We start from the raw sequence: 27,814 nt of genomic DNA, 5'->3' as shown, positions 1-27,814 counted from the left end.
AATTGTTACTCATATTTGCTCTTCCTTACAATATCTTTTTAAAAATATATATTTTTATTCATTTCAGAGAGGAAAGGAGCAGGAGAGAGAGATAGAACCACGAATGATGTGAGAGAATCATTGATCAGCTGCCTCCTGCACACCCTCTACTGGGGATCATACCTGTAAGTTGGGCATATACCCTTGACTGAACCCAAGACTCATCAGTCCACAGGGCAATGCTCTATCCACTGAGCCAACCCAGCTAGGGCTACAATAATTCTTTTAATTAGATATCACTATTATCTCCATTTTGCAGATGGAAAAATTGAATCACTTAGAAGCTGAATGAGTTGATCCCTAGTCACACAACTTATAACTGGTAGCACCAGATTTTCAAATGCAATTATCTGATTTGAGTGCCTGTGTTCTTAACTACTCATAACAGTTATGAGAAGAAAGCACTCAAGTCTATTTCACAAATAAGGATATGGTGGCCAGAGAGTTTAGATGATCTTCCCACAGTTGCTTGATGGTGGGCAGGGGACAGAACCAGAGTTTTGAGATAACAAGTCCAGGACGCTGCATTACCAAGCTACTTCATTACTATTGCCTTTTTCTAATTAGCAAAACATCGTGTTTCACTGTGTCCGTTTTCCACTGAATTATTGATGAACTGATTAAATAAATACTTATCATGTGCTGCGTGCGAATTCGATATGTATTTGGTAAAAATACATTTCCAGCGTTTCAGCATTGACCTACAATTTGAGAACATTTAATCCAGTTGCCTTGTTTTTCAGGTAACAGGTAATACTCAAAAAAGCTGAGTAAGTTATCCCAACTTCCATGGCTAATTTACCAAAGAGGCCGTGTTCAAACCCCGTCATCAAATGTGCTCTTGCTTGCACGTAATAAAATACCTTTCAAATGACTCATATCATTAGCGACTTAAAAACATTTTGTTCTAGAGAGTTCATTTAGTTTCACTGAAAATCACTTTTCAAAATATATTGCTTCTTTACAAAGGAAATTTCTGTATCTCAGATATTATTTTCCATAATCAAATAGGATTATTTTCTAACTGATGTATCTTGGCTCCAAAGCATGATAAAAAAAATCACGTAGCAAACTCACAAATATTTATAGTGTCTAAAAGTGTTGGGTTTTTTGGTTTGTTTGTTTGTTTTGTTTTCCTGCTAAAGCATGTGTGACTCTAAAAATGAAGTCATAGTTGTCAGTGAAGCCTTGCAACTTAAAATGCCACAGATCAGAAACGGTTCCCTTCTCGAACCATGGAAGGGGGCCTGTGTTCTCTGCTCATTCTGTCTCTTTAAACTCAATCTTGGGTTTTATCTCAGTTCCAAGGTAAATATTCTTTAAAAGTCTAAATCTCTTAGCTGTTCCTTTAAAAGGTTTATCTTGTGCACGTATTGCTTGTTTATTTAGTAACCCTGTGAAGCTGTGGACGTGTTTGTTTAGTGCTCTTTCTAAATTATTTACGGTGAGAGCCAACTAATCTTCCGTCACAGTGAATTTCAGGTTCTGGAAATCGCTACCCTTATTGATTCTATTTCCAATTGAGAATTTCTACAAAGTGATCAAGCTTACATTACTGTTAGATCTTTAAGCAACTTTTTTGCAGAGAAAAGTGAGGGAGTTTTGCACACTTGATCTTATTCCCAAAGGAGAGTTTGGGAAACCTACGAACCTGTGGATATTGGGAAGGGGTTATGTCCTCCATAGTCATTCATTTCTCACTCTCCCTTTTATTACTGAGGTAAAAGCAGAGAATTGAGGGGACTTTCATTAGGCACTCAGAGGAAGCTGGAAAAGTAATGAAGACAGGAGCAAAATATAAAAACTCACAGCAAACACGTCCTGTAAGAAATGGCATCAACACAGGGGAAATGCAATCTTCGGCTCCTCATCCTATCTTAAGTCTTGGCAGTTTTACAATTCAGGGCAAATGACCAGCAGACCCTGAGCTCTACTTTCCTGGTTCACAGAGGGGCCTCAGTACTTTGGAGAAAAGGGAGTGTTCAACTTCATCTTTCAGGGCAAAGATTAGAATCATAGAATGTTAGCACTCAAAGGGAATTCATAGATCATCTACTTTTTAGTTCAATCTCTTTGTTTCACAGTTGAGGTCGCTCTGAGGCCAAGAGAAAGGATCTAAGTTTTCCGGAGTCATACAGTAAGTTAATGGCAAGGCATTGATCAAAACCCACCCAAATCTTGATTCTCAGACTACAATGTCAGCAATAATGTATTAAAATGCAACTAAAATCCAAGCTACTTAACTTGGCTGACCTTGTCTTCTGTCACTCTCCCCATTATTCCCTCTGCTCCTGCCACTTCGGCCTTCTTCTTGATCCTGGGACATACCAAGACATTTCCTGTCTCCAGATCTTGGCTGTTCTCTGAGCCTGGAATGCTGTCGTCTTCCCCAACCCCCTCCCTCCAGCTCATCTTGTTTTCTTGTCAATCATATCTGAGTCTCAGTCTGAATGCCATCTCTTCATTGAGCCCTTCCCTGACTAGGTAATACCAAGTATACACCTAGGATTTAATTATCATGTCATTATATTTTATTTCTCAGCCTAGCGCTTACCATAATCTATTTTTGGTTGTGACTGTTCTCCTCTATGAGAGTATAGATTTTGTTTATTGTGTTAATCAACACCTAGGCTATATCAAGGACAGATGAAGTATATAATAAATTCATGTTAAGTAACCAAGTAAATAGATAGATGGATGATAGATAGATAAAATAGTTGTAAATACACATAATCAAAAAATCTGGTGGTATAGATATTTATTTTACACATTTCAATTTCCCGAAGCTCTGTGGCTTATCCTTAATATCAATATTTATAAATGTACATATTTCAAATCAATAGTACAATACATAAATGTATATATGAAAATGCACACATACATATATACACACAATGTTCAATGATTGGATTCTATCTATATAACCACATATTGATTTAAAGAGGGAAAAATGATGCCCATTTGATGACTTCTTATTACACACAAAATTGTCTTCCTGGAGATGTTTTTGAATTTGTCAGGAATCCCAGGTTTTTGAAAATGAGGGTCTCCTGTGAGGTTAAGAGAACCTTCACTGAAGTTGGAGGTGTGATCATGGCAATGTCCACCGAGTTCATCAACAGCTTCACAGGGGAACAGCTTGGGGACACACAGGCTAGAATGCTCCCTGTCTTTTTGCCTGGAATATCATTGATGTGAGAGTGATGTTGACATTGTTAGCCTCACTCTTCCTAACCTGACAGCTTTAGGAGATCATGGGTGGGAATAGAAAACCCTGAAAGGAATAGTAAAGGCCTATTTTCACTTCCCCCCACACCCACACTCTTTCTAATTAGAATTGTAAAGACATTGTTAGTTGTATAAGTACTTTCTTGTTGAATTCTAAATTTCACAATTTGAACAGCTAATATTTGGATAGCTTCCGCTTGACTCTAAGGATCGAGAGCTGGAGTACACAAGGGATTCTGAGCCCTCTGATTCTCATCAATGAAGAAGCAGAGTCTATTTTGCTTTGTCCATTTGGATCCTTGTTCTAGAAAAAAAGGGAAGCCCCTCTTCTGGAGGCAATTGACCAAATTTACTCCTAGAGGGTCAGAAAGGGATAGAATCATAAATCTCAATGTGACATTTGCATCTCTTAGCTGTCATTGGAGCAAAACTTTTTTTGTTCGATGTTACCAACGTGTTCTGGTGGTTCCCCAGCAACAAAGAGGTATCATGACCTGCTGACAGGAAGCCTACAGCCCTGTAATGAGAATGATGTACTCTCTCACAACACACTGTCACCGTTGAGATACAATTTGAGTCCAACTTGTGTTTGAGTATTGCCTCTATAAAATGAAACATAGGAACCAGACTCTTGTTTATTTTTTTCCTTTTAAATATAATAAGTGCATGACACCCCAAAAAACATGTGACAGAAGAAAAATAACAGTAAATTGAACTTCATAAAAATGTAAAACTTTTATGTTTCAAGGAAACCATCAAATGAAAAGACATACACAAATCTGATAGGAGATATACATCTAAAATATATAAAGAACACATACAATTCAATAATAAAAAGACTCCCCACATAAAGGTGGGCAAGGAATCTAAAGTTCTAACATTTTTTCAAAAGAGATATATAAGGGGTCAATAAGTATGAAAAAATACTCAACATCCTGAATAACTCAACCCACCTCTTTACTTCTCCTGGTCTTAAGAAACGGTTAATCTACTTTGTCTATGTAAATCTCCTATTCTAGGCATTGCATATAAATCGAAGCATTCAAATATGTTGCTTTATGACTGGTTTCATTCACTTAGCATAAAGTTTTCAAGGTTTATCTATGTTGCAGCAGGTATCAATATTTCATTTTATTTTATTGCCCCTTAATATTCCATCATATAGATATATTAAATTTTACTTATGCATTTATCATTTGATGGACATTAGTTTTATTTCTACTCTGGCATTATGAGTAATTATGCTATTTACTAGAGGCCCAGTGCACAAAATTCATGCAAGTGTAGGCATTCCTTCCCCGGGCTGCTGGCACTGGCTTCCCTCCAGCACCCAGGACACAGGCTTCCCTCACAGCCCCGGCTTTGTGTGGAAGGTCGTCCAGAAGGATGTCCAGAAGGATGTCTGGTCTAATTAGCATATTATGCTTTTATTATTATAGATATTTGTGTACAGTTTTTGTATGGATGTATATATTTTCTTTTGTCTAGGGTATGAACAGTGGAGTAGAATTGCTAGGTAACATGGTAACTGTGTTTAAATTTGGGGCAACTTCCAAACTGTTTGTTCAAAGTGGCTGCAACATTTACATTCCCACCTACAATGTATGAAAACTGCAATTTTTCCACAACTGCTCTAACATTTGCTGGTATCTGACTTCTCTTTTAGCCCTGCTAGTGGGTGGAAGTGGCATCTCACTGTAGTTATTGTTTGCATTTTCCTAATAACTGATGATGTTGAGCATCGTTTCAGAAGTTTTTGCCCACTTTTATTCATCTTTGGAGAAATGTAGATTCAAATCCTTTGCCAATTAAAAAAAATAAGTTACTTATATTTATGTTACTGAGTTTAAGAGTTTCTCATATATTCTCAAATCCATTACCATATGTAAGATGTGCAAATGTTTTCTCCTTCTGTGGCTCATCTTTTCCTGATCTTGATGGTGTATTTTGCAGCATGCAAGTTTTATTCAGTTCAGTTTATCTATTTTTTCTTTATGCCTTGTGCTTTGGTGTCACACTTAAGAAACCATTGCCTAACCCAAGGTCACATAGAATTAGTTGTATAATATATTGTAAGAGTTTTATAGTTGTATCTCTGAAATTTAGATCTCTGTGCCACTTTGAGCTCTTTTTAAACATATATTATTATTAATAGGGTTGGATTTACATGTGCCATTTTGCTTTATTTTTTTCTCTATAAGTTTCATGTGTTTGTTTTTTGTTGTTATTTTCCTCTTTGTCTTTCAATGCTTTTGTTTTCTATTAAGTGACTATATTATAGTATAATATTTTAATCTATAATAATAAAAGTGTAATATGCTAATTAAACTGGACATCCTTCCGGACAACCTTCCACATGAAGCAGGGGCTGTGAGGGAAGCCCGGGTCCTGGGTGCTAGAAGGAAGCCAGTGCTGGCAGCTGGAGGAAGGAAAGCCTACTCTTGCACGAATTTCATGCATAGGGCCTCTAGTACCTTTAACAATTGTAATTATACTTTTTAGTTATTTTTCTTCGTGGTTGCTCTAGAACATACAATACACCTCTTATCAGAATCTATTTTAGGTTTATACACGTAGGCCAAGTAAAATATAAAAACTTTACTCCTATATAACATCATTTCTTTTGAGATCTTTTAAAACTATCACGGTTATATATTATGTCAGTATACTAGTATATTACAAATCCAACAATACTTTTTATAATTATTACTTTATATAATGTTATATTTTTAAATAACCTGAGAGAAGCATAGCAGGTATGTATTTGTAGAGTGTTATAGTGACTACCTTATTTGTCCTTTCTGGTTCTCTTCATTCCTTTCTGTGGGTTTGACTTACCATCTGGTATCATTCCCTAATGCCAATATAGCCTTCTCATTGTCAGATAGGTTACATTTTTATGTATTTATGGCCCAACAATGCAATGTGTGCAACACTGCACATATTGCTTTATGTGATTGCTTTTTAAATCAGTCAAGAGAAGAAAGGAGGAGAAATATGCAGTTATACTGTCTTTTTCAATTACCTGCATAATGATCATCACCAGCGTTCTTTTGCTTTTTCATGTGGATTTGAATTACAGGCTGGTGTCACTTGCTTTTGGCCTGAGGAACTTTTAATATTTCATGTATGAAAAGCCTGCTAGTAAAAAATTCTTTCAATTTTTGTTTACCTGGGAACATCTTTATTTCGCCCTCCTTTTTCAAAGATATTTTTGCTGGATATAAGATTCTAGGTTGACATTTTAACTTTTGGCACTTTTCATACATTGTCTCACTGCCTTCTGGGCACCTTGTTTGTGAGGAGATGTCAGATGTTAATCTTAATATGGTTCTCTTTTATATGATGAGTTATTTTTCTTTTTCTGCTTTTAAGATGTTTTTGTTTTGTGTTGGATTTCCACATTTTTATCATAACATGTTTGGGTGGATCTTTGGTATAGAGGTGGTTCTATACAGATGGGAATCAGACCGTGAGGACAAAGCTCTGCAGCTTGCCTGAGGATATTCATTGAACCAAAGGTGGGGGTGAAAAACTGTTGTTGTTTTTTTGAGTGCTCCAGCTGTATGAGTAAGCATATGGAGGGCGATAGGCAGTCCCTGGTCTTCCGAATCCTTCTGATGTGAAACGTCTTCCTTATGAGTGAGCCGAGATAGGGCTATCAGAGTCTAGTATTCTTGGCTTCCTGGGCATGGGGTAGAGTTTCTGCTCTATAAGTGCGGGCTGAGGAAAAGAAACATGGTGTTCTCCACAGTGGCTGCCTGGAAGAGAGCGTCTGCAACATGGGTGTAAGGGGAGTAAAAAGTTCCAGCATCCTTCCCCCTCCTGGGGAAGCCTTAGCCCCAGACTGGGAGCCGGGAGGTTCCTGTAACACTGAATTGTGGGGGAGGAGGGGGCTAACAGTATAGATGTGGCTAAATGCCACGGACTCTCAATATTCTTACTCATACTTAGTAGATTTTCTCAAATAAATAAATTTTCTTTATTTCCTGAATGTCCTTAGGAAAATTTCTAGACACTTAAAATAAGTATTTAAAAATAATGTTACCTATTAAACTGTTGTTTTGTTGGAGGGAGAGGGTTCTCTGAGCTCTTTATTCTGTCATTCTGAAGTGGTATATGTGGTACAGTCAGTTTTATTTTTAGATTAAAATATAACTAGTGAAATAATAGCACACATTACTCACTGATCTCTAATTACTAAATTTATCTATAATAATAAAAGCATAATATGCTAATTAGACCAACATCCTTCTGGACATCCTTCTGGACTACCTAACAGTTGAAGCCGGGGCTGCAAGGGAAGCCTGGGTCCTGAGTGCCAGAGAGAAGCTGGTGCCGGCAGCCAGGGGAAGGAAGGCCTACTCTTGCATGAATTTCATGCATCAGGCCTCTAGTATCCATATATTTGTAAAGAATTGTATTCATTTAACTCATTTAGTAAGTATTTACTGATTATTTACAAAATGAACAAATGCAGATGATACAAAGACTTCTACAGCTAAGATGCTTGCTCCCAAGGATTCCTTCATTTCAGTGAGAACAGATATGAACACAAATAACCAATACAGTGTGATCCGTGCTAGAGAAGTATGAAGGGAGGAGAGCATTAAGACCTGTGTGGCTACAGCGGAAGGAAACACTTTCTGGGGAACTGATGACCTCTGAAGCAGATGGTGAAGAATGAAGGGGAGAGTGGTGCAGAGACACCCTATGGAAAACCTGGGGTCACTTATTATCATGCAATGGTCTGGGTAGGCAGCTGAGGCCAGATGCTGATCAGCCTCTTACGTCATTCTAATGGGTTTGGGTTTATTTTGGAGGAAACCCAAATGAAAGGGAATCATTCAAGGATTTCAAACTATTAGATAGTATAGTCGAGTTCTACTTTAGAAAGATACCCAGTAGCAGTGGGGCAGGGGGATGGTGGAGAGGTGATAGTAGAGAAGACACCAGTTAGAGACCTGCTGATGTAAACCAGAGCTGAGGGGGACTAACAAGAAATTGATTCCAAAGAAGTTGAGGTGTTAGCGACTAGATTGGGCAGTCATTAAATGGTAGGTATATGCTAGAAAGAGCATCTGGGATGATACCAGACATTTGGCCTTGGAGCCTAGGCACAAGGAGGTAGCAGTCCTTGAAACAGGGGTGCTTGGAGAAGAAGCAGGTGTGGGGCATGAGAACGAATTTCATTTTGGCAATATTGAGGTTGCAGTTCCTGTGGATCATCCAGGGGAAGGTGTGCACTTGAAGATATGATTCACATATTACATCTTATCTGTCCCAATTGGCCTATCTATTCACCCAGTGCATATTGGTCATTTTATGTCCACATTTTATTTCCACTCCATGGGTGTGGCCTCAAGGTCAGATGCAGTTGATAGAAGATGAAATGCCATTTTATGACCTGCCACAGAGTAAGGATGGATATGGGACTTTGTGACACCCTAGGTCAGCGGTTCTCAACCTGTGGGACGTGACCCCTTTGGGGGTCGAACGACCCTTTCACAGGGGTCGCCTAAGACCATCAGAAAACACATATATAATTACATATTGTTTTGTGATTAATCACTATGCTTTAATTATGTTCCATTTGTAGCAATGAAATTGGGGGTCACCACAACATGAGGAACTGTATTAAAGGGTCGCGGCGTTAGGAAGGTTGAGAACCACTGCCCTAGGTGATCACATGGACTCGAATCTCATGTATGTTCTGCTTTCTTAACCTGGAGCATCCCTTAACCAGCATTCACTGGTGCTTTTCCCCATAAAGGACTATCTCTTTGATGTTTCTCTCCCCACCCCCCATATCCCTCGATGCTTCCTCCCTTCACCCCACCCTACTCATTTTCCTTTTGTTAGATCCCTTTCCTTCTGGATATTTTTACCTGCTTGAAAGGTGCATTTCTTTCCTGGGCCTTCCCTAAGACCCCTTTTAATCCTGCACTTCCATCTGCTGCATGACAACCCTAAGAAAACCAGCATTTGGAGCTCCAGTGAAACGGAGGGAATATCTCCTGCAATGCCTCAATTTTGCTGACTTTGCGTTTGCAGAGAAGAAAGAACTTGTTCAAAGTCACATCACTAGACAGTGCCTTGCATGCACTTTTGATTATCTAAATCCCTCTAAGTTCAATTCTTTGAACATGCTTTCTATTTATAGTATAAATATATACGTCATGGATTTTTAAAACATGAAACATGAGTTATTAGTTACAAACTCATTTACATCATACATTAAGAAACACATTCTGAAACTTGCTTGGAAATATTTCTTCTAGCACCATTGAATTTTATCATGTTTGTTTATTAATTTAATGAAATCGCATTCAGATTTCCTGGTGAGTTTTTTTTACAGTTTGTTACATAAGTAGAATGCCCTTCAAATTAGACCAGTCTATCTAATGTGGTTTATAAGTATTGACTTGTTGAATTATAAATGTATTTATTACTTTTAATATGTTTTTATTTATTTTAGAGAGAGGAGGGGACAGAGAGATAGAAACATCAAGGAGAGAGAAACGTCTATCAGCTGCCTCTTGCACAACCTACTAGGGATTGAGCTTGCAACCTGGGCATAAGCCCTGACTAGCAATTGAACCAGTGACCTCTAGGTTCATGGTTCCATACTCAACCACTGAGCCACACCAGCCAGGCTAAATTTATCTTTTGAACGTTGTCCTTTAAACCACATTTACATTTTTTTCTGGACTTAGACTTAATACATATTCAATATTCAAAATTTAGAAACTATTGAAAATTAAGCAGAAGTTTTAAAAAGTCATGCATGTCTCATTACAATTATATAATGCATTATTTTAGTGTGGGTTTACATGAACTGTTCCTCTTCACGTTCATGGGACTGTAATATATATTTTATTCTTTTTGATAATCTAACACTTTAGTGTATTTCCAAGCTGTATATCCTTATTAACAATTTTAATGGCTTTGTTATATTTCATCATGCTCCTATACCAGATATACTAATCTATCAATGCCCTTATTTTTGGACATTTAGCTTATTTTCTATTTTTTAATCTTCACCCAAGAATATATTTTTATTTATTTTAGAGATAAAGGAAGAAAGAGAGAGTGAAAAACATCAATATAAGAGAGAAACATTGACCAGTTGCCTCCCATACATGCTCTGACCAGGGACTGAACCCACAATCTAGGTATGTGCCCTACCAGGAATTGAACCTGCAACCTTTTGGTGTGCAGGACAACACCAACCAACTAAGCCACCTGGCCAGGGTGCTTATTTTCTATTTTTAATGGTATATCTAATGCTATCTATAAAGAATATTGTTGGATTTAAATTCATGCCAGATTTTGGAGATTGTCCTAAAATAGATGCACTGAGTGAAAGGGGATAAACACTTGTGTCCGACAGGAGAGCTATGGACCGAGGGTCAGCACGACGTACATGCCACAGCGACTTCTGAACAGTCTTAATGAGGATGGTCTGAGGACTCTCACTTTTGGGCTCCTCTGGGACCAATAGGATATATTCTGAGATTAATTGAGATAAAGGATACAATTCTTAACTGAAGAAGCAGAGATTTTGCCTTGATCATGCTAACTTGCCCATATGAGTCATCAACTGTGACTGTAATAGCATTGGACTTACAATAATTATGCTAATGTGGTCGATTGCCTAGGCTGCCAGAGTGTAGATTTTATAAATATGTATTACAGTTACATGGTCTACCTGGCTATTTCATAGAATCATAAAGTTTTGAAGCTGAAAAATGTCCTTAGAAATATTCTCTGTTCTATACATAAGACAATGTTAATGAGGGAAGGGGGAACTTCCCCATAATTCATGCCACAGCTGAATCTAAACCTCTCGATTCCCGGATAAGAGGTCTTTATCTGAATACTAGATAAGACTGAATAGTTATTTTATGTGAGCTGTGTTGAACCTTAGTGGACATTACTTCATTAAAAATAGTGTCTGCCTGGATTTTCCTGGACTCCCAGATACCAATTAACATGGGTAAAGGCAGACCTTGCCTAGAAACGTTTGGGAAATGAAGATACTAGAAAACAATTTATTCTAATGGCATGTCTCTTCATTCAGTTCCAATAATTTTATCCATAGATGAACAGATAAGAGATATTATATTTTTAATTGTAGCACTACTGTACATTTACTTATATTTAATGTTTTATATATATTATATGTGTGTGTGTGTATATTGTGGTGCATGTTGCAAATATAGCTGGGGAAGGCTTTGCAGAGAATTGAATTTTAAGCTGGATCTTGAAGAAGAGGAGCAATCTAACTCAGACAAGACAGAAAGGGCATCCGAATGAAGGACCAGCCTGTGTGGACGTGCAGAGGCAGGCAACCCAGTTGCATTCATTGCACTGTCAGGGCTAAGAGGATGGGGTGAGGGTGAGAAGAAGGCAGCTACAAAGGATTCTCAGGAAACCACGTCACCAATGATGGTAAGCCAGTAAGTGCTCCTAACCCGGGAAGACTGCTCATTTTGGACATAGAACACTAAAATGTAGTTAGAGTTGTTTAAGTTAACTTGCCACTGAACAAATTGCATGTTTTGCATCCCAATACGGCATCCAGTTGGCATGTGCTGTGGCTTCATCAATCAGGGGGGAGTTGCCGAGACTGTACTCAGCGTGTAATTCACCCTTTCCTCCATCTCTACGAACGGTCACATTTCTAGAAATTATACACCCGATTGCTTCATGAGTGAAGTAGTCACAAGCGCTACTAAAAGTAGTGCTTCAGTGAAATCCTTCCCTGGATGATCTTAGGTCTGACCTTCTGTACTTTATCTTCCGAAGATCAGCTTGTGGTGTTAATTATGGGGTAAGTAAGCAGTTACTTCCTACAGCAAATCAGCCAAAGCCCAGGTTTGCTCTGGAGGTCCCAGGGATCAGAGCTCTGTGTTTCTTCAGGTTTCAATTTACCAGCCTCAAACCACTTAAAAGCAGGAGGAGGAAAGGCTGGGGAGTGATCAGTTTACAAGTGACCTGGGAGTTCACAGCTTTCATCCCTGGAAATCACAGCCCATATAATAGGCCTTGAGAAGATACAATTGGGACAAATTGACTCAGGCGTCCTGCTTTCAGAAATGTAAGCCCTTTTTTCCCTTATCAGTGTCCCCATGCCTGGCTGTTGGAATCAAGCATTTGATGGAGGATGGTAGTTGTTCTCAGGTCAAATAGAGGATGTAGGTCCCCAGTAAGAGTGGAGGCTGTTAAGGGGCACCCAACTGTGTTAATTGGTTAATAGGACTCTAGCTAGTTTGGGGACTTAAAAGTCCCTCCAGAGGAACCAGGCTTAGCAGGCTTTTTCCTTTCTAGGCAAGTGAGAGTTGTAATTGTGAAAACACAGTATGACCAGCACTATATATATATTATTGATTTCAGAGAGGAAAGGAGTGGGAGAGAGAAGCCTGCAACCCGGGCATGTGTGCTGACCAGGAATCCCATGGGTGATCTCCTGGTTCATGGGTCCATGGCTCAATCTCTGAGCCTTGCCAGCCAGGCTGGCCAGCACATCTTGAACCAATACCACTGTTGTAACAAATATTTGTGGATTGCTTTATTTTTTTAAAAATATATTTTATTGATTTTTTTACAGAGAGGAAAGGAGAGGGATAGAGAGTTAGAAACATTGATGACAGAGAAACATCGATCAGCTGCCTCCTGCACACTCCCTACTGGGGATGTGCCCGCAACCAAGGTACATGCCCTTGACCGGAATCAAACCTGGGACCCTTCAGTCTGCAGGCTGACGCTCTATCCATTGAGCCAAACTGGTTAGGGCTGTGGATTGCTTTAGATATGCTTTTAAAATGTGTGAATGTTTTCAAGGAAGGCGTATTTCCAACTTGGCACCTGCAGTTGACTTTTAGAGGCAGTTTGAGTCACCAGGAACCCAGTGTAGTGGGAATGGTGACAATTGTTGCCAAACAGTCACACTTAGCAGAAAGACATGCCACTTTGAAAAAGAACGAGAATACGGATTATCTTGAGTGATTTGCAGGCTAGCTCTCATGGTACTTGCCAAAGTAGAAGAGAATCTGAAGGGGATCATTGTCCATATTCATTTGGATATAGAAAGTCTGGCCATTAGGAATTCCAGAGTCTTGCATTAAAGTCATGCATCAAACACACAATTACAGCAAAGCATTCAGGTACTTCATAAACTTAACAAGCATTGTGAGACCACAACATTGTCAAGTTATGGCATCTCACAGATGGATGGATGCTGTAGTGACGGTGCAGATACTGTTCAGTGCTTTAGTACTGATAAAGGCCATGGCGGTTAGTTCTTATCGCTGGTGGATGAATGGTAATGATTCTCCCATTCGCTGTTTATTCTATGCCTAGGATCATTTTTAATGTAATTCTAAACTTAACACCTGCATATTTAAAGCCTTTCCATGGCTCCCTCATGCCCGACAGAACAATCTTCAAATGTTTCAGTCTGTCATTTTCAAAGGCTACAGTGATCTGCCCTGAATTAGTCTACCCAACACCCTTCCAGGATGCTGTTTTTAAACCACATCAGGTACCTCACTAGTTTCCCTACTAATTATGTACAACCTCTATTTTAACTATTACCTCTGCCAGAAAGTCCTACTATTTTTCTTCCCAGTAGAAACTCGCACCATTTAAAAAATATACATTTTTATTGATTTCAGAGAAGATAGGAGAGAGAGAGAGAGAGAGAGAGAGAGAGAGAGAGAGAGAGAGAGAGAGAGACAGACATCAATGATAAGAGAAAAATAATTGATTGGCTGCCTCCTGCACGTCCCACATTGGGGATCAAGCCCGCAACCTGGGCATGTGCCCTGACTGGGAACCGAACCCTGAACCGTGATGAACCGTGATCTCCTGGATCATAGGTTTATGCTCAACAACTCAGCCACATCAGCCGTGTGGAACTCCCATCATTTCTCAGTCACAACTTGGTTAGTGAAGTTTCCCCACCTTTGTAAAATGCCCTACTCGAACAAGTTCCCCAACTGAGGAAATGGCTAACCGAATGCATTTTGTTTTAAAATTATTGCGGCAATATATATTCTCTTAGCATGCAATACTCTCTACATGCAAAGCTCACAGCACACTGCTTAGTACAGTGACTGGTGCTCAAAACATGAAAGCTATTATGATCATTTATATACTTGAAAGTGAATTTTTTTGTTACCCACACAACCACACTCCAAAGAATATTTTTCTATTTGACGTCAAGTACTAATTTAGTGTTTCACTTTCCTGTAGAAGTTTATGATGACAGAGATCTTTATTAACATCAGAAGACAGACACTTCCTTAAGAGGCTTTTGTGATTTCACATCTGTGTACATATGAGGAAAAATGAATACTATGTGTATGGAAACTACATTTGAGCAAATTATCTGAATTTGTCTATAGTGAGAGGGTTAAAAGAAAAGACAACTTTTTTTCCTAGTCCTTGGCATCTAAGAAATTTCCACTCCCCATTCACTCTTCATTAAATAGAGGGGTTAAGAACAAAATTCTTTTTTGTATGCTGCTTAGCCCTCTTTTGTTTTAACATCTACACAGAAGCATATACATTTTCTTTAAATGGCAAATTTTTGGCTGAAACCAGATTTCGAACTAGGGCATTGATTGTTAATTTCACCTATAATTATTCATTTAGAAAAAAATTCTATGTTTGACACAATGATAGTGAATACATATCAAACGGGAAAAGAAGTATATGGTTCAAAGTATATGTTTTCAAAAAAGAAAATAAGCTTTTGTATAAAAAATTTACTTTAGGAAAATGGATCTTGTAGCGATCCGAACCCACCAAAATTTATTGTGATTAATCTCAATAGTTGGTTATCCTTCATTATGCAAACTAATTTAGCATTATGGGGGTGAGTTAAACAATGTTGGTAATTTCATAAACGCTTTCTGAGAGTTTCTTAGACACCATGTTTTAGGAGTATACCTCTATATACATGGCCATGTGATAAAACTCTAAAATCCTGAGTGAATAGTTAGTGGCAAAACCTCATTTCCAATGATATAAGATGTTACAAATAAGATTTTTGCCCATCACTTTTTCAAGATACATACAAATATGTAATTTCAGGGAGCTAGTAATATATCGCTTTCATTATTTCTCTATAGATTTATCATAAGATGTGATTTAAGTGTACTGTTTGTAAACTTTATTCTACATTTTACACTGCTGGCAATCGTTACATATTACAAAATCCTCCGAGAAATCTCTATTGGGGGATGTGGAGACTCAAACCTGCTTGCAAGGGACTTGGCATCTTCTATCTTCTCTCCATCTCTTCTTTACTTTTTTTTGTTTACTATTTTTAGTCTCTTGACCACAGCCCTTTTGTTAGATTCTAGTTTATTTCATTTTGTTTCACGTGTTAATTTTGTCCTCTAAAGTGTGGTCCATGTTTCTTTTCTGTGTCGGGACCTAACACACCCAAAGAAACCTTCTGAAATTCTAGCCCCCTGGGCAGCCCTTGGTTGGGCAGTAATTAGATCATTATGTACTACACTGAGGGGTTAGTGTTTTCATTCCCACAGCAGCCCTCAGGCCCCACCTGTCAGCTGGGGAGGGACGATCTCATAAACCTGCCAATACCATGATTTAGCTGAATACATGTTTGTTAATAAATCTTTCATCATATTATAATCAAAGAGCTCTTTCAGTTTATGACCTACCTAATGAAGGATTTGGGGTGTCTGCTCATCAATTTGATGTTTGTAAAGACAAAGCTAACGGGTGTCATTAGTGTGTATTTACCCCTTGGCTCAGGTGAAGAGTGGAGAGGTGGTAAAGGAAATGAGAGAAAACGTTAATTAAAAATAAACGCATGGTGTGAGCCATGTACCTGATCCCTGAAAAGTAATGTACTGTGAGAAAAATAAGATGTCTTGACATCTTTTCCAGTCAATAAGCCACTAGGATCTACAGTAGTTCTTTATCAAATGCCTTGTCCAAGATTTAATGGCCACCGTTACTAGCCAAATAAGTTGATGTGGTTCTCTCCACTATGGGAGTGTAATTATACAGTGTGAATGAAGTTTAGAGCTTGCTAGGTCTTGTAATCCATGCCAGCATACAATAATGAGAATCTGTATTGTCTTTTTCACATGCATGCTATGAATTCAAGATTCCATTGAATGCTTTACCTGTGCTTTAAATTATAATCAGTTAACATATTCTTTTGGTTATCTTTCTTAATACATTGAGGGTAGATATTTTGGCTGTAGTCCTGATACCTTTAAACCTAATGATACATAATTCCCGTTGACATATACCAGAGATCTTAATGAATGGAAAGCAAATATAAAGGGATATGTAGTTTGCTAAAATTAAAAAGTAGGTTGTACCTTATGTTGAAATTCTTTAAAATGGCACCCACCGACAGCTTGGTTAATTTCTCATGCTATTCTGTTCCCGGTCAAAGCTTTTGTCTGTGGTCCAGTTCTCAGCTGCCATTGACTGAGATCCAGACAAATAAATCCAGGGAAAGAGACAGGACACTGACCTTGGTTTCCTATGTGTTTCCTTCCAACTCTGGACCAAGTTATATTTCAGCTCCACAATCAACAAATAGTTTCAAAAAACAAGTAGGTCACACTGCTGGAAGTCGGCGAGAGTGAGGTCAACTCGGAGCCTCAGATGGCTGTCTATAAAGCCTCCTCATCTCGGTGGAAATTTCCAGTCTTCACACTCATGCATCAGGATATCCTCTTTGTGCGCTGGTACCATTGAAATCTTTGGGCTGCCCCAGACCCGCCTGAAGATGACACAGCTGTACCAGGCTGGATGCTCTTTCATGCCATATCTGCACCCCTTGCTCTCCCCATTTCCTTTCCCTTGTGATATTTTCAGCATCAGGAAGTTTCACTCACCTTGACCATTGTTTTCACACATTTGGGCTACACACATGGGGTTGTTGTTTGATTTGAAACCAAAAGGATGGACAGGAAGGAAAGCAGACAGTGGAGATATCATCCATTTCCTAAACTGAATCATAACACTCTATTTTCATGACTTTGTCACACTGCAGAAAAATGCAGGGCATTCATATGCAGAAGCGTAAAGAGGGGGACCAGGACATGGCCTCTTGTTGAGCATCTAAACCAGGGGTGGGCAAACTTTTTGACTCGAGGGCCACAATGGGCTCTTAAACTGGACCGGAGGCCGGAACAAAAGCATGGATGGAGTGTTTGTGTGAACTAATATAAATTCAAAGTAAACATCATTACATAAAAGGGTACGGTCTTTTTTTTCAATAGTTTTATTCATTTCAAACGGGCCGTAGTTTGCCCACGGCTGATCTAAACGAAAGGCTAAGCTTTATTTTGGAGGGGATTTTAGCCTTTCTGATGATACATTCCCCTAATAAAGTCCAGAGGAGCCGCAAAAGGTGTGTGCGATTTCCCACTTATGAAAATTTGAGTTCTTAAGTAAAGGTCGCCATTTTTACTATTTTTAGGGTGGGTCTACAGAAATAAGGCTGCTTGGGTTTCTTCTTCCTTTGCTGTATATGACTTGGGGGATCACAGTTTAAGATTGGCACTGCAAGTTTTAGGAAAGCTCTTGTAATCGGAGAGTTTATAGTGAATTCTACAGGTGCTATTATTTTTAAAATTTCTATTTTGGAAAAAATTACGTTTATAGTACAGTGTGTGTGTGTGTGTGTGTGTGTACACACATATATATATACACACATATATATAATGTATGACATGTCACATATATATATATATTTTTAAGAGAGAATTTTTTTGTCTCTGTCTTAATGAGGGATATATTTTCTGTGGCTTTCTTTTTCTATAACGCCTTTGTTTGATTTTCACAGTTGGATAATCCTGGAATCATACAATAAGTTGTAAAGTATTCTTTCTGCTCTTCTATGGTGGAAGGAGTTGTGTAGGATAGGGGTTGTTTCCTTAAATCTTTGGCAGAATTTGCCAGTGGAACCCTCTACACCTACCTTGATGAATGTTCCCTTTACTCTAGAAAAGAAAAATATTCTACAGCTTTCAAAAGCTACTACTTTTGCTTTGGTTCCACTCAGCATACCACATCCTTCCCATTTTTGTAGAGATGCTTTGTGCTGGGGTGGCATCTGGTTCCCCAGAGCGATATCTGTATGATTCTGAGATTTAGTTTTTTCATTGGTTCTGTAACCCAGAGCGGGTCTCTCTGCAAGCTCTTGTTCCTCTGCTGCCCCCCTCTAGCAGTACTCTCCGGTCGCATGTCATTCCAAGCTTCTTAGCTTCGTGGTGGTGTGGTATGGCCTCTGTTGTTCTAATTAAAGCTTGGTCTTTGGTATAGACCAGTGTTTGGTAAACTGTGGCTCGTGAGCCACATGCGGCTCTCTGGCCCCTTGAGTGTGGCTCTTCCACAAAATACCGACTTCTGCGCATGGGCCATGAAGTTTCAATCACACTGTATGTGCGTGCCTGCACATGGTATTTTGTGCCACACTTAAGGGGCCAAAGAGCCGCATGTGGCTCGCGAGCCGCAGTTTGCCGACCACTGGTATATACCATGTCCCTGGATCTCTCTGTTCTCTGCCACTCCCCTGGCTCTAGTTGTGGGTTGAGCACATAATGCTATTCTTCTCCCAAGATTAGAGTTTTTCTCTAATTGTTCCTTTTCTCTAGCTGCAGTGATGTTCACCTATGCCATACAGCCCTTCCCCTTCCCATAATGGCTCTGTTCCATAGTGGGGATATAAAAGGATCAAGGAGAAAGTATTGTCCCTGTTGCATGACTACTCTCCCTATATTTACAAAAAATCTTGTGGATTTTGACAGGAACTGCATCAAACCTATAAAGCAATTTGGGAAGACTTAACCATTTTGTTATGTTGAGTATTCCAATCCATGAACATAGTATGTCTGTCTCTTCATTTATTTAGGTTTTCTTTTAGTTATTTCCTGAGCATTTAGTAATTTTAAGCATAGAGATCTGTGCACATTTAAAACATAAGTATAAGTATTTCATTTTATTTGGAACAGTTAGAAATGGCATTATATGTGTGAGTTTTTTGTCTTGTTTTTGTTTTGCTTTATTTTGTTTTATCTATTTCTCTATCCCACCCACCAAGGATAGTGTTTCTGAATTATAGCATGTGTATCTCTATAGAGGATAGCTTTGTGTAAAGCTAGTCAAATATTGCTATAATATATCAGACTATCAAAAACACAATTCCCTTCCTTTGTCCTTGCACCACATTCAAAATATTCTAGAAATGTTACCATTATTTTATCCAGTCTCTTTACAATTATATACTTTACTCAAGTGCATAAAATACATAATTTGCTCTTTCTCTGCCATTGACTGCTGTGCAACTCTGTTTATTTTGCTTGCACCCTGTGTCCTCATCTATCAGTTGAGGTAATGATCCTTTCTCTGGCTCCCTTACAGGAATGGAGTGAGGATATGGTGAGATAAAGGACGAGAACATGCTGTAAAAAAGTTAAAAGCACTTTTAAAATACAATGTGAACAGATTTAATTCCTGCCAAGAAATAGCTTTTGAATTTGTAGATTGGCTAAGTGTTCCTTGTCTGTGTTCTCACAATACCCTCATTTACATCCATTCTATCACTTAGAATATTTTATTGAAATGATATGTTCTTGTGTGCATTTCCATTAAAATAAAATGAACTGCTAAACCCAAGAGGCATGGAGTATTTATCTTCATAGCTCCTGCCCTTAGGTTCGTAGCCGTGTCTGTTCTGCCACACCGAAGTTCTTTGGTAAGAGAGCTGCGTCTCTCCAGAAGCAGGCTCGGTTTCTTGGGGCTTTTTTGTTTGTTTGTTTGTTCTGTACAACCTTCTATTACCTGTGAAGACACCTTGTCAGGCATGTTGGTCAGGCTCCATGATGACATCCACCATAAGAAATGCTTAGGTGGGGAAACCCCTATCTCTCCTCCACAAAGGCCCCGACATTTCTGAAACTCCTTAATACCAAAGCTTCATCTCATGAAAAGAAATTGGATGAAATTCAAATAGAATCATAAAATGTTAGAGTTTTAAGGGCCTTTAGAGACTGCTAGTAAATTCTGCCCTGAAAGCAGTTATTTCCAGGAGGAAGAAGGCTGTGAGAGAAGAAGAAGCGATATACTTTGATGAGAGCGGGCATGAAAGGGGAGGATAGAGTCTCCTCATTTGTTAGTTTTTCTCCATTTTTCCCAAAAGTCAACCTTTGTCCCTCCTGTCCTTTAAGCTTAAGAATACCCTATCCCTAGACAGGGTATATCTTGATCCTTCCAGGATAACTAGAGGTCAGTCAGAGGGCACCGCCTCAAAAGAGGACTCCTAGGATTCCACATGCTCATGCATTAGAAAGTGAGGACTTGTTTGAGTGCTAAAGTCCTGGTTCAATGTCCATGAGGTCAAGGGTGTAACTGTGTCTTATAAACCACGAAGGACTGTTTCCGTAGGAGAGCCAGCATCACTGACGGTGGCTCTAGGAGGACAGGCAGGCTGTGGTCTTTCTTCCTGGTGCATCAGAACGTAGTTGGCTCAGATTGTTGACACAGATCTGGGGAGTCAGTCTTGGGCTGGGTAAACCTTTCAGGCCTCAGAATCCCATGCCTGGCTGCAGCAGGGCCATGGTAGGCCTCCCCTCACTCCCACAGTCCGTGACACAGGAAAGAGGCAACCCCAGAGGTCAGAGAAGAATACTGCAAGGCCCCCAAGTGCTTGGCAGAATGCCCAGCATGCATTTCTTTTAACCAGAGAGAGAAGACAGATCTTTGTGGGAACGCGATTCAGAGACTCGGGAATACATTGGAACTGAGCCAGACGTTGAATCCTGAAAGGAAAAGAGAAACTCCAGGCATTGGACCGATGTCCCTGGTTGGAACAATTGAGTTACATATATACATGCATGTCTATATATACTCACATGTGTTTATGTATATGTGCATATATTTATTTCATATTTTATAATTTGTAATGTTCAGACATATAACAGTCACACTCCAGGAGGTGAATTTAAACAAGGTCTTCAGGAATCTGAAGAGTTGGCCCAATGAGCTTTAAAGTCTGCCCTTGAAAATTTAAACCGGAAGAGACCTTAGACATTGGCACTGGCCCTCCCACTCTTGTTTTATAGATGAGGAAAATGAGGCCTGGGAAAATGAGGGGACATGCTCAGAGTCACATAGGGAGAACTACTGGGAGTTTTTCCTAAATTCAGGGCAGAGAAAGCCTGACCCCCTTTCATTTCAATGTGCGGGCCTCTCTGGATCACATGACTGAGTGCCGCCATAAGCCTAGCCCTGTACTCTGTGTAAGGGCCTTCTCACAGATGTCTCTATTTAAGCCTCACCTCCACCTTTGTGGGGAGGTAACTGTTATTTTCTACACATTTCCCAGCAGGCAACTGAGGTCTAGAGAGGTTAAGTGACTGGTCCAAGGCCATGTGTCTAAGAAGTAGGGGAGACTGACTCAAGTCAAAGACCATCTGCCTCTCTGTCATCACAGCTTCTCAAGGCGGTTAGGGAGCGAGAGTGCTCTGCTCTCCTCCAGGTTCTTGCTGGCTCTCAGCACAGACCCAGAGATCCAGCCCCACGGGACGGGCAGCATTGTGCAGACACCACCTGCACCCTCTGCGCTTTTGTTCTTCATGGAACCTCCTTTCTCCCTACTCCCCTGTTCCAGCTGGAGGCTCCTGGGTTAAGCATTTCCTTGCCCTGCTTCTTGTCTTAGTCCATTCAGGCTGCTGTTCTGGAGGCAGGAAGTCCAAGATCAGGGCACCAGCAGGGTCAGGTTCTGGTAAGACCCTTTTCGGGGTTACAGACAGCCAACTTCTTATTGTGTCCTCACATGGTGAAAGGGGTGAGGGATATCTTTAAAGAAGTTACTAGTTGTGCCCTAACTGGTGTGGATCAGTGGATAGAGTGACGGCCTACGGACTGAAGGGTCCCCGGTTCGATTCTGGTTAAGGGCATATGCCCGAGTTGCGGGCGCCATCTCCAGTAGGGGGCATGCAAGAGGCAGCCAATCAATGATTCTCTCTCATCACTGATGTTTCTATCTCTCTCCCTTACCCTTCCTCTCTGAAATCAATAAAAATATATTTTTTAAAAAAGTTACTAGTTCCATTCAGGAGAACTCTGCTCACATGACAATCACCTCCCAAAGACCTTACCTCCCAGTACCATCACCTTTAAGGGTTAGGATTTCAATGTGTGAATTTGGAGGGGAACAAACATTCGAGGCTGGCACCCTTCTTTCTTGGAGGAGCAATTGCCTGTGCCTTCGAAGTTCTTCCCGTGGTCTGTTTATGCCTCTCTTTCAGCAGATGTGAGCCAGGCTAGGCCAGGGCCCTCTGTTCCCCTGGCCTAAGGCAGGCATAGTGTGAAATCTTCTTGCTCTGCCTAAGTCCTGCCACATCACGGGTATTCGACATGCACTTGATGAGCAAATGTAATCTGTTAGCCCAGAGATATGAAAGATTTGGGGAGTCTATAGGACACTCGTACCTTATACAGAGTGCATGGTGAATGTTCCCACAATGTCCCATCTCCCAAGGCCTTGACCCGTGCTCCCTACCTTATTGAATCATCCCCAGCAGGTTACATCTATCTTTCCAGAACACTGCTCTCCTGGTCCTCAGTCACTCTGCTCCCCTCTGACTACACTGGCTGGGAATACTGGAGGGGAAAATAGTTTGCTAGAAAATGTTTCAAATGTATGAAATAGAATGAAGGAGAAATGAAGTCAGATAGGATAACTGGTATGTTGAGAGTTCATATAAAGTCCTTTCTCAGCTGCAACTAACCCTCCTGTGTGTGGCAAAGAGTCTGGAGGGATAGAAAGCCATGGCGTGGGCCTGTTTTTGTTGGGTTTTGTGACCATGTTCACACAGGAAGCGAAGGATCTGGCCCTGCAGCGCTCTGGAGCTAAGGGGAAAGTGGGGGATGGAACTGGAGAGAGCCTCCTTCCAGCTCCACTCAGCTGCCCTTTGATCTGGGAGGCTGGCTTTCAGGGAGAGAGTGCACAGGTGGCAAGATGTAAACAAAACAACATCCCCGGGCCTTTGTCAGGCCTCTGAAGACAAAGCGGAAACAAGGGTGGCTCCTGTGCTGACCAGATTTTAGGTCATGAGTCCGAGACAGGACTGAGCAGTTCACACCCATCCACAGGGGCCAGGGCAGCTGGACAAGCCTCTGCAGGGTGCATTTGGGGTGACCACCAGGGCCAGCGGACGCTGACGGGTCCCGCTGCCGTCCCCTCACAGCCCTTCAGTAGAAGCCCACGGGTCTTGCACACAAGGCTGGTGACTACAGAGAAGATGCCCGCCTCTGCCCCGGCTCTGCCACCGCGCACTTCCCCTGTCTTCCTCCACCCGAAGTGAGCTCTATGGGAGGGCTGCGGGCCGGGGTTAAGAAGGAAAAGCAGTAGATTCTCGATCTCTTTCAAAAGGAAACAAACCCGAGGCAGGGAGAGGGCTGGGACCCTTTGGAGCCGCTCTCCATCTTCTCCCCGTGGGGGCACTGAGCTGGTGCTGTTTATTGGGAACCTGTCCTGCCCGGGCTCTGTGCCCGGGTGCTTTCCCGGAGCCTCGCCCTGGGCTCCCGGGGCCTGGCAGCCGCTGAAAGGGGCAGCTCCGTGTGGGCACAGGCAGCCTCACTTGGTGTCAGCTCAGATGGGGCCCAGTGGGCAGGGGCGGAGCAGGGGCTGCGCCCATTCATCTCGGACCTGGGACCAGACGCCTTTCCCGCACTTGGGACTGGACCCCTCACGCCTGGCCGCACCCCCTGTTCTCTCAGGAATTCCTCTGAGCAGGGAACGGCATTTGTGTATTTTGAGAAGTCAGGGGCCGGTGTTAAATGGTCCTCGCTCTGAGCGAAAGCACATTGCCTGCCCCGCGGTCGCGCAGGAAGGGAGCCGGGCGCGCTGTGCTCAGGGCCCAGCCGGCCCGTGGGTGCCAGGTCCGCGTCTCGGCGAGGCCCCCCGAGGACCAGCAGCGGGCTCAGCTGCAGTTCATTTTCATTTTCTGTTTGTATATAAATGCTTTTAGTACTTAAACTAAATTCAGATCAATTAAACTAATGTTGTTTGACATAATATTCCTTGTTCCAAAATCAATATCCTTCATTTGACAGGCTTATTCTTGAGTCCAGGATGTTTATTGTTCTTAAAGCTTACCTATAGACCTGGGTTTTGTCTCCACTGATATAAAACAGCTCTTCCTCGCGTACTGTACGCCAGCGTGTAATGGGGTTCAAATTTCTCTGGTAAATATCTTTAATTGTACCATCATGCTTTTAATCTCAGCAGCACATACCCGCTCCTTCTCCGTCTCCATTTGTCTCCTTCGTTTTAAACGCATTCCCCGAACGGGGTCTGTTTGGAAGGAGCTGGGGTGAATGAAGGAGCCAGGAGGCCTGGATCTCAGGACCAGGGAGCTCTCTTTCCTAAGAGCCGGGCTGAGGAGAAGCGCCTCTCCCCCCACCTCCCCACCCTGCAGCCCAGACACCCAGGCTGGCTGGCGGACTGTGGGCACTTCCCCTTCTCCCCCCAGCCAGCCCCACCTCCCCTCCTGCTGCCGCCCCATCATCATAAAGTAGCATGCAGCTACCAGAACGCGCCAGTTTCTCATGTGGTCTGTCCCCCATGCCCTGCGGCTCTTCTTCACCCTGCCTTTAGCTCTTATAAATCTTGTTCTGTTTTCCCTGGCCTTTGGCCAGAGGCAGGCCTCACTCGGCTCCGGGGAGCGCAGGCCGGGGGTCATTTATCACTTGAACAGTGGGAATGGGGGCTGAACAGTAGTTTTTTTGCCGTGGCCATGGCGAAGGTCTGTGCGCAGCCACCTAATTGGAAGAAGGTGGCCCCTGCTCTTATAATCGCTCCGCCCTGATCACGCCGCCCAGGTCAGCCTGGCGCGGTTCATGACAAAGAAAAGGCCCGGCTGAGGGGCAGGACCCCTTGGTGATAAAACAGGAATGGCTTGCCATGTTTTTCTTTTTTGCCAGGCAAATATTTTCTTTCAATTAATAGTCACTGAAATGATGTAAGCTGGCATTTGGGAGAGCTTTAATCAGCCTCTGAAATGCATCCGCCTTTGCTCTGTGACCAGCTTCAGACAGGAGGAAGCCTCATGAAACCCGAGCTGGGCTTGCTGTCCCGGCCATCCCACTGGAGGGCTCCCTGCAGAGCATGTGCCCAGACTGGGACCCCAGCAGCTCTGCCCCAGCCCCAGCACACACAAGCGTGCACACACACACAGAGGCACACGCATGTGCACACACCCATATACTCACTTTTCCCCCTATGTTATATTTCAAAGGAGCAAAGATTGAGATCAGAGAGACTTGGTTGAACTCAGGAGTCCCTGACTTTAACTATTGCCGAGGTAGGGGGAGAGGGAAATTGGGGGAACAAATGGTTCCTGCTACCGTGTTTTGTTTTCTATGAATGATGGACACAGCTTAACTTGTGTTCCGTACAACCTGTGACCACCCAGGTCAGACTGGCCCAGGGACCAGTCGCCCTCTCTCGTCTCTTCTGTCTTGCTTCTCTCTGCTGCAATTTGGTCTTTCTCCTCTTTTCCTTCTTTTTCTTTTCATGCTGCCTCTGTCCTCTGGGTGTCCACAGGACCCCACCTGGAATATTACCCTGGATGGGCTGAGCCTGGTTAGAGTAAATCTTTGTAACTGTAAGTTGCATGAAACAGCATTGTCCAGTTCAACGTGCAGGGGAAAGCTTCCCACAGTCCCTCTCTTCAGCGAGTCCTGTTCCTTCCCGTGGGACGCCTTTGACCATCGCCTTGACCACACCTGGCTGCGTTGTGTTTCTATTCCTCCGGGTTCCTGTTGCCTCCGTCCATCTGCTGAGTCCTGTTCCCGTGGGGACCTAGCTAGGCTGGGAGAGGGGCCCATGCACTGTTGCTCCTTGGAGAGAAGTTTCGGAAGGACCCTCAACCTCTCACTCAGCTGCACCCTGGCCAGGCTCCCAGCAGAGGCCAGGGAGAGAGGCCCAGGGTCTGGTCTAGGAAGGCAGCAGGGACTCCCGTGGGAATGTCCTAGAAAGGCTCAGGAAGAGGAAAGCCTGTGTGGAGTTTTCACAAGAGATGTCCCTCATCTGCCACCTGAGGAAGGACAGCAGTGGCAGTACCCCGTGGGATATAACACATGGTCAGAGGCAGCATCTGTGCAATTCTCCGCACTGCACATAAGCAATTTTTCAGATAGTTGTTTTTGTTTTTTTTTTAATGGTCTTTAACCTCCACCAATTCCATGTGAGATGGGAAAGGCTGGCATCATCAGCCCCATTTCACAGATGAGGAAAATGAGGCCCCAAAGAGTGACTTGTGCAAGGTCACTTCGCTAGACGTGAGGGTGCTATGATGTGAACCGAGGCTCCCGATGCCTGCTCTGCAGCTCGCTGCACTGTGTATGCTGCACCCCTTTTCCAAAGAGCAAGCCCTTCCCTGGTCTCTGCATCCTGTTTTGCTTCCCTTGGCCTAAATACTTGAAATGGGCTTACAACCCCGCAGGCTTAGCCCTCTCCAGAGCCAGCCCTCCCCAGAGTGCTACCACAACCATTCCCGTGGCCGGGTGAAGAGGACCATTGCTTCCGTGGACAGCTCCCCAGGCAGCTCCCGCGGCGGACGGGGCCTGCCTACCACATGGTTCTTGCTTCCTAAGCAGATCTGCATGCCCCTCGGAATCCCTAGTTTTAGGTTTGGGGGGTGTGTGACTTAACTCCTACTTATTTACCTGATACATGTTGGGTGGAGATAAAGTTAAATGAGACAGTACATAAAAGGTGGTTTCATTCAGCACATGACACATGAGAAACCCTTGAGAAATGAGAGATTGAGCCCTTTCCAGAGGAGATTTCCAAACACAACGTGACAGACTAGAAAACTGAGGGTGGAGATGTGCAAGCCTGGGTTAGACAATATCTCAGTGCAGGGCCATTTCCTTCTCTTTCTCTCACATCAGCACACACTGAATCCACGGGCCGCTGAGGGTGACAGAGAGGTGATGAGGGCCCTCACACGCCAACATCAAACCCCCATGGATTTTCAATGAGATTGGCATTAAGAGTGCATATTCATGAGACAAATTAAATATAATTCCAAGATTAGGCTTTGAGCACCTACCTTCACTTCATGTAGATCTTAATGTGTGGAAGATTGTAGACAAATGTAGTATATTAACTTTAATAAGAAGGTAGATCTCAGTAAAGGAACCAGAAGTGGTAGGTGAGGGGTGGGGAGGTAGGAGGGAGTAGGCAATGAAACAGAGACTAAATGAATACGGAGAAAGGGTGCACATGGAACATTCTTGTAGCGATGTCCGTGAAGGGTTTGATGTCTTCCCTGGTAACTCAGGATTGCCAAATTCAAGGGAAAGGGGGCTGTGCCTTTACATTCAGGGGCCTTCCTCAATCCCACTCAACCTTTGCCTTTCAGTAGCTTCTCAAAGCATACTCTGCCTGTGGCACTGTTCCCCTTTAATTATAAAACACCAGGGCATTAAGAGAAACCCATGCCATATGGTTCCGATTGCTTTAGACTTA

Source organism: Myotis nattereri, assembly GCF_964212035.1.
Source record: "Myotis nattereri genome assembly, chromosome: 10".
Classification (NCBI taxonomy): Eukaryota; Metazoa; Chordata; class Mammalia; order Chiroptera; family Vespertilionidae; genus Myotis; species Myotis nattereri.
The sequence above is the reverse complement of the archived record's forward strand: the minus strand, read 5'-3'. Positions refer to the sequence as shown.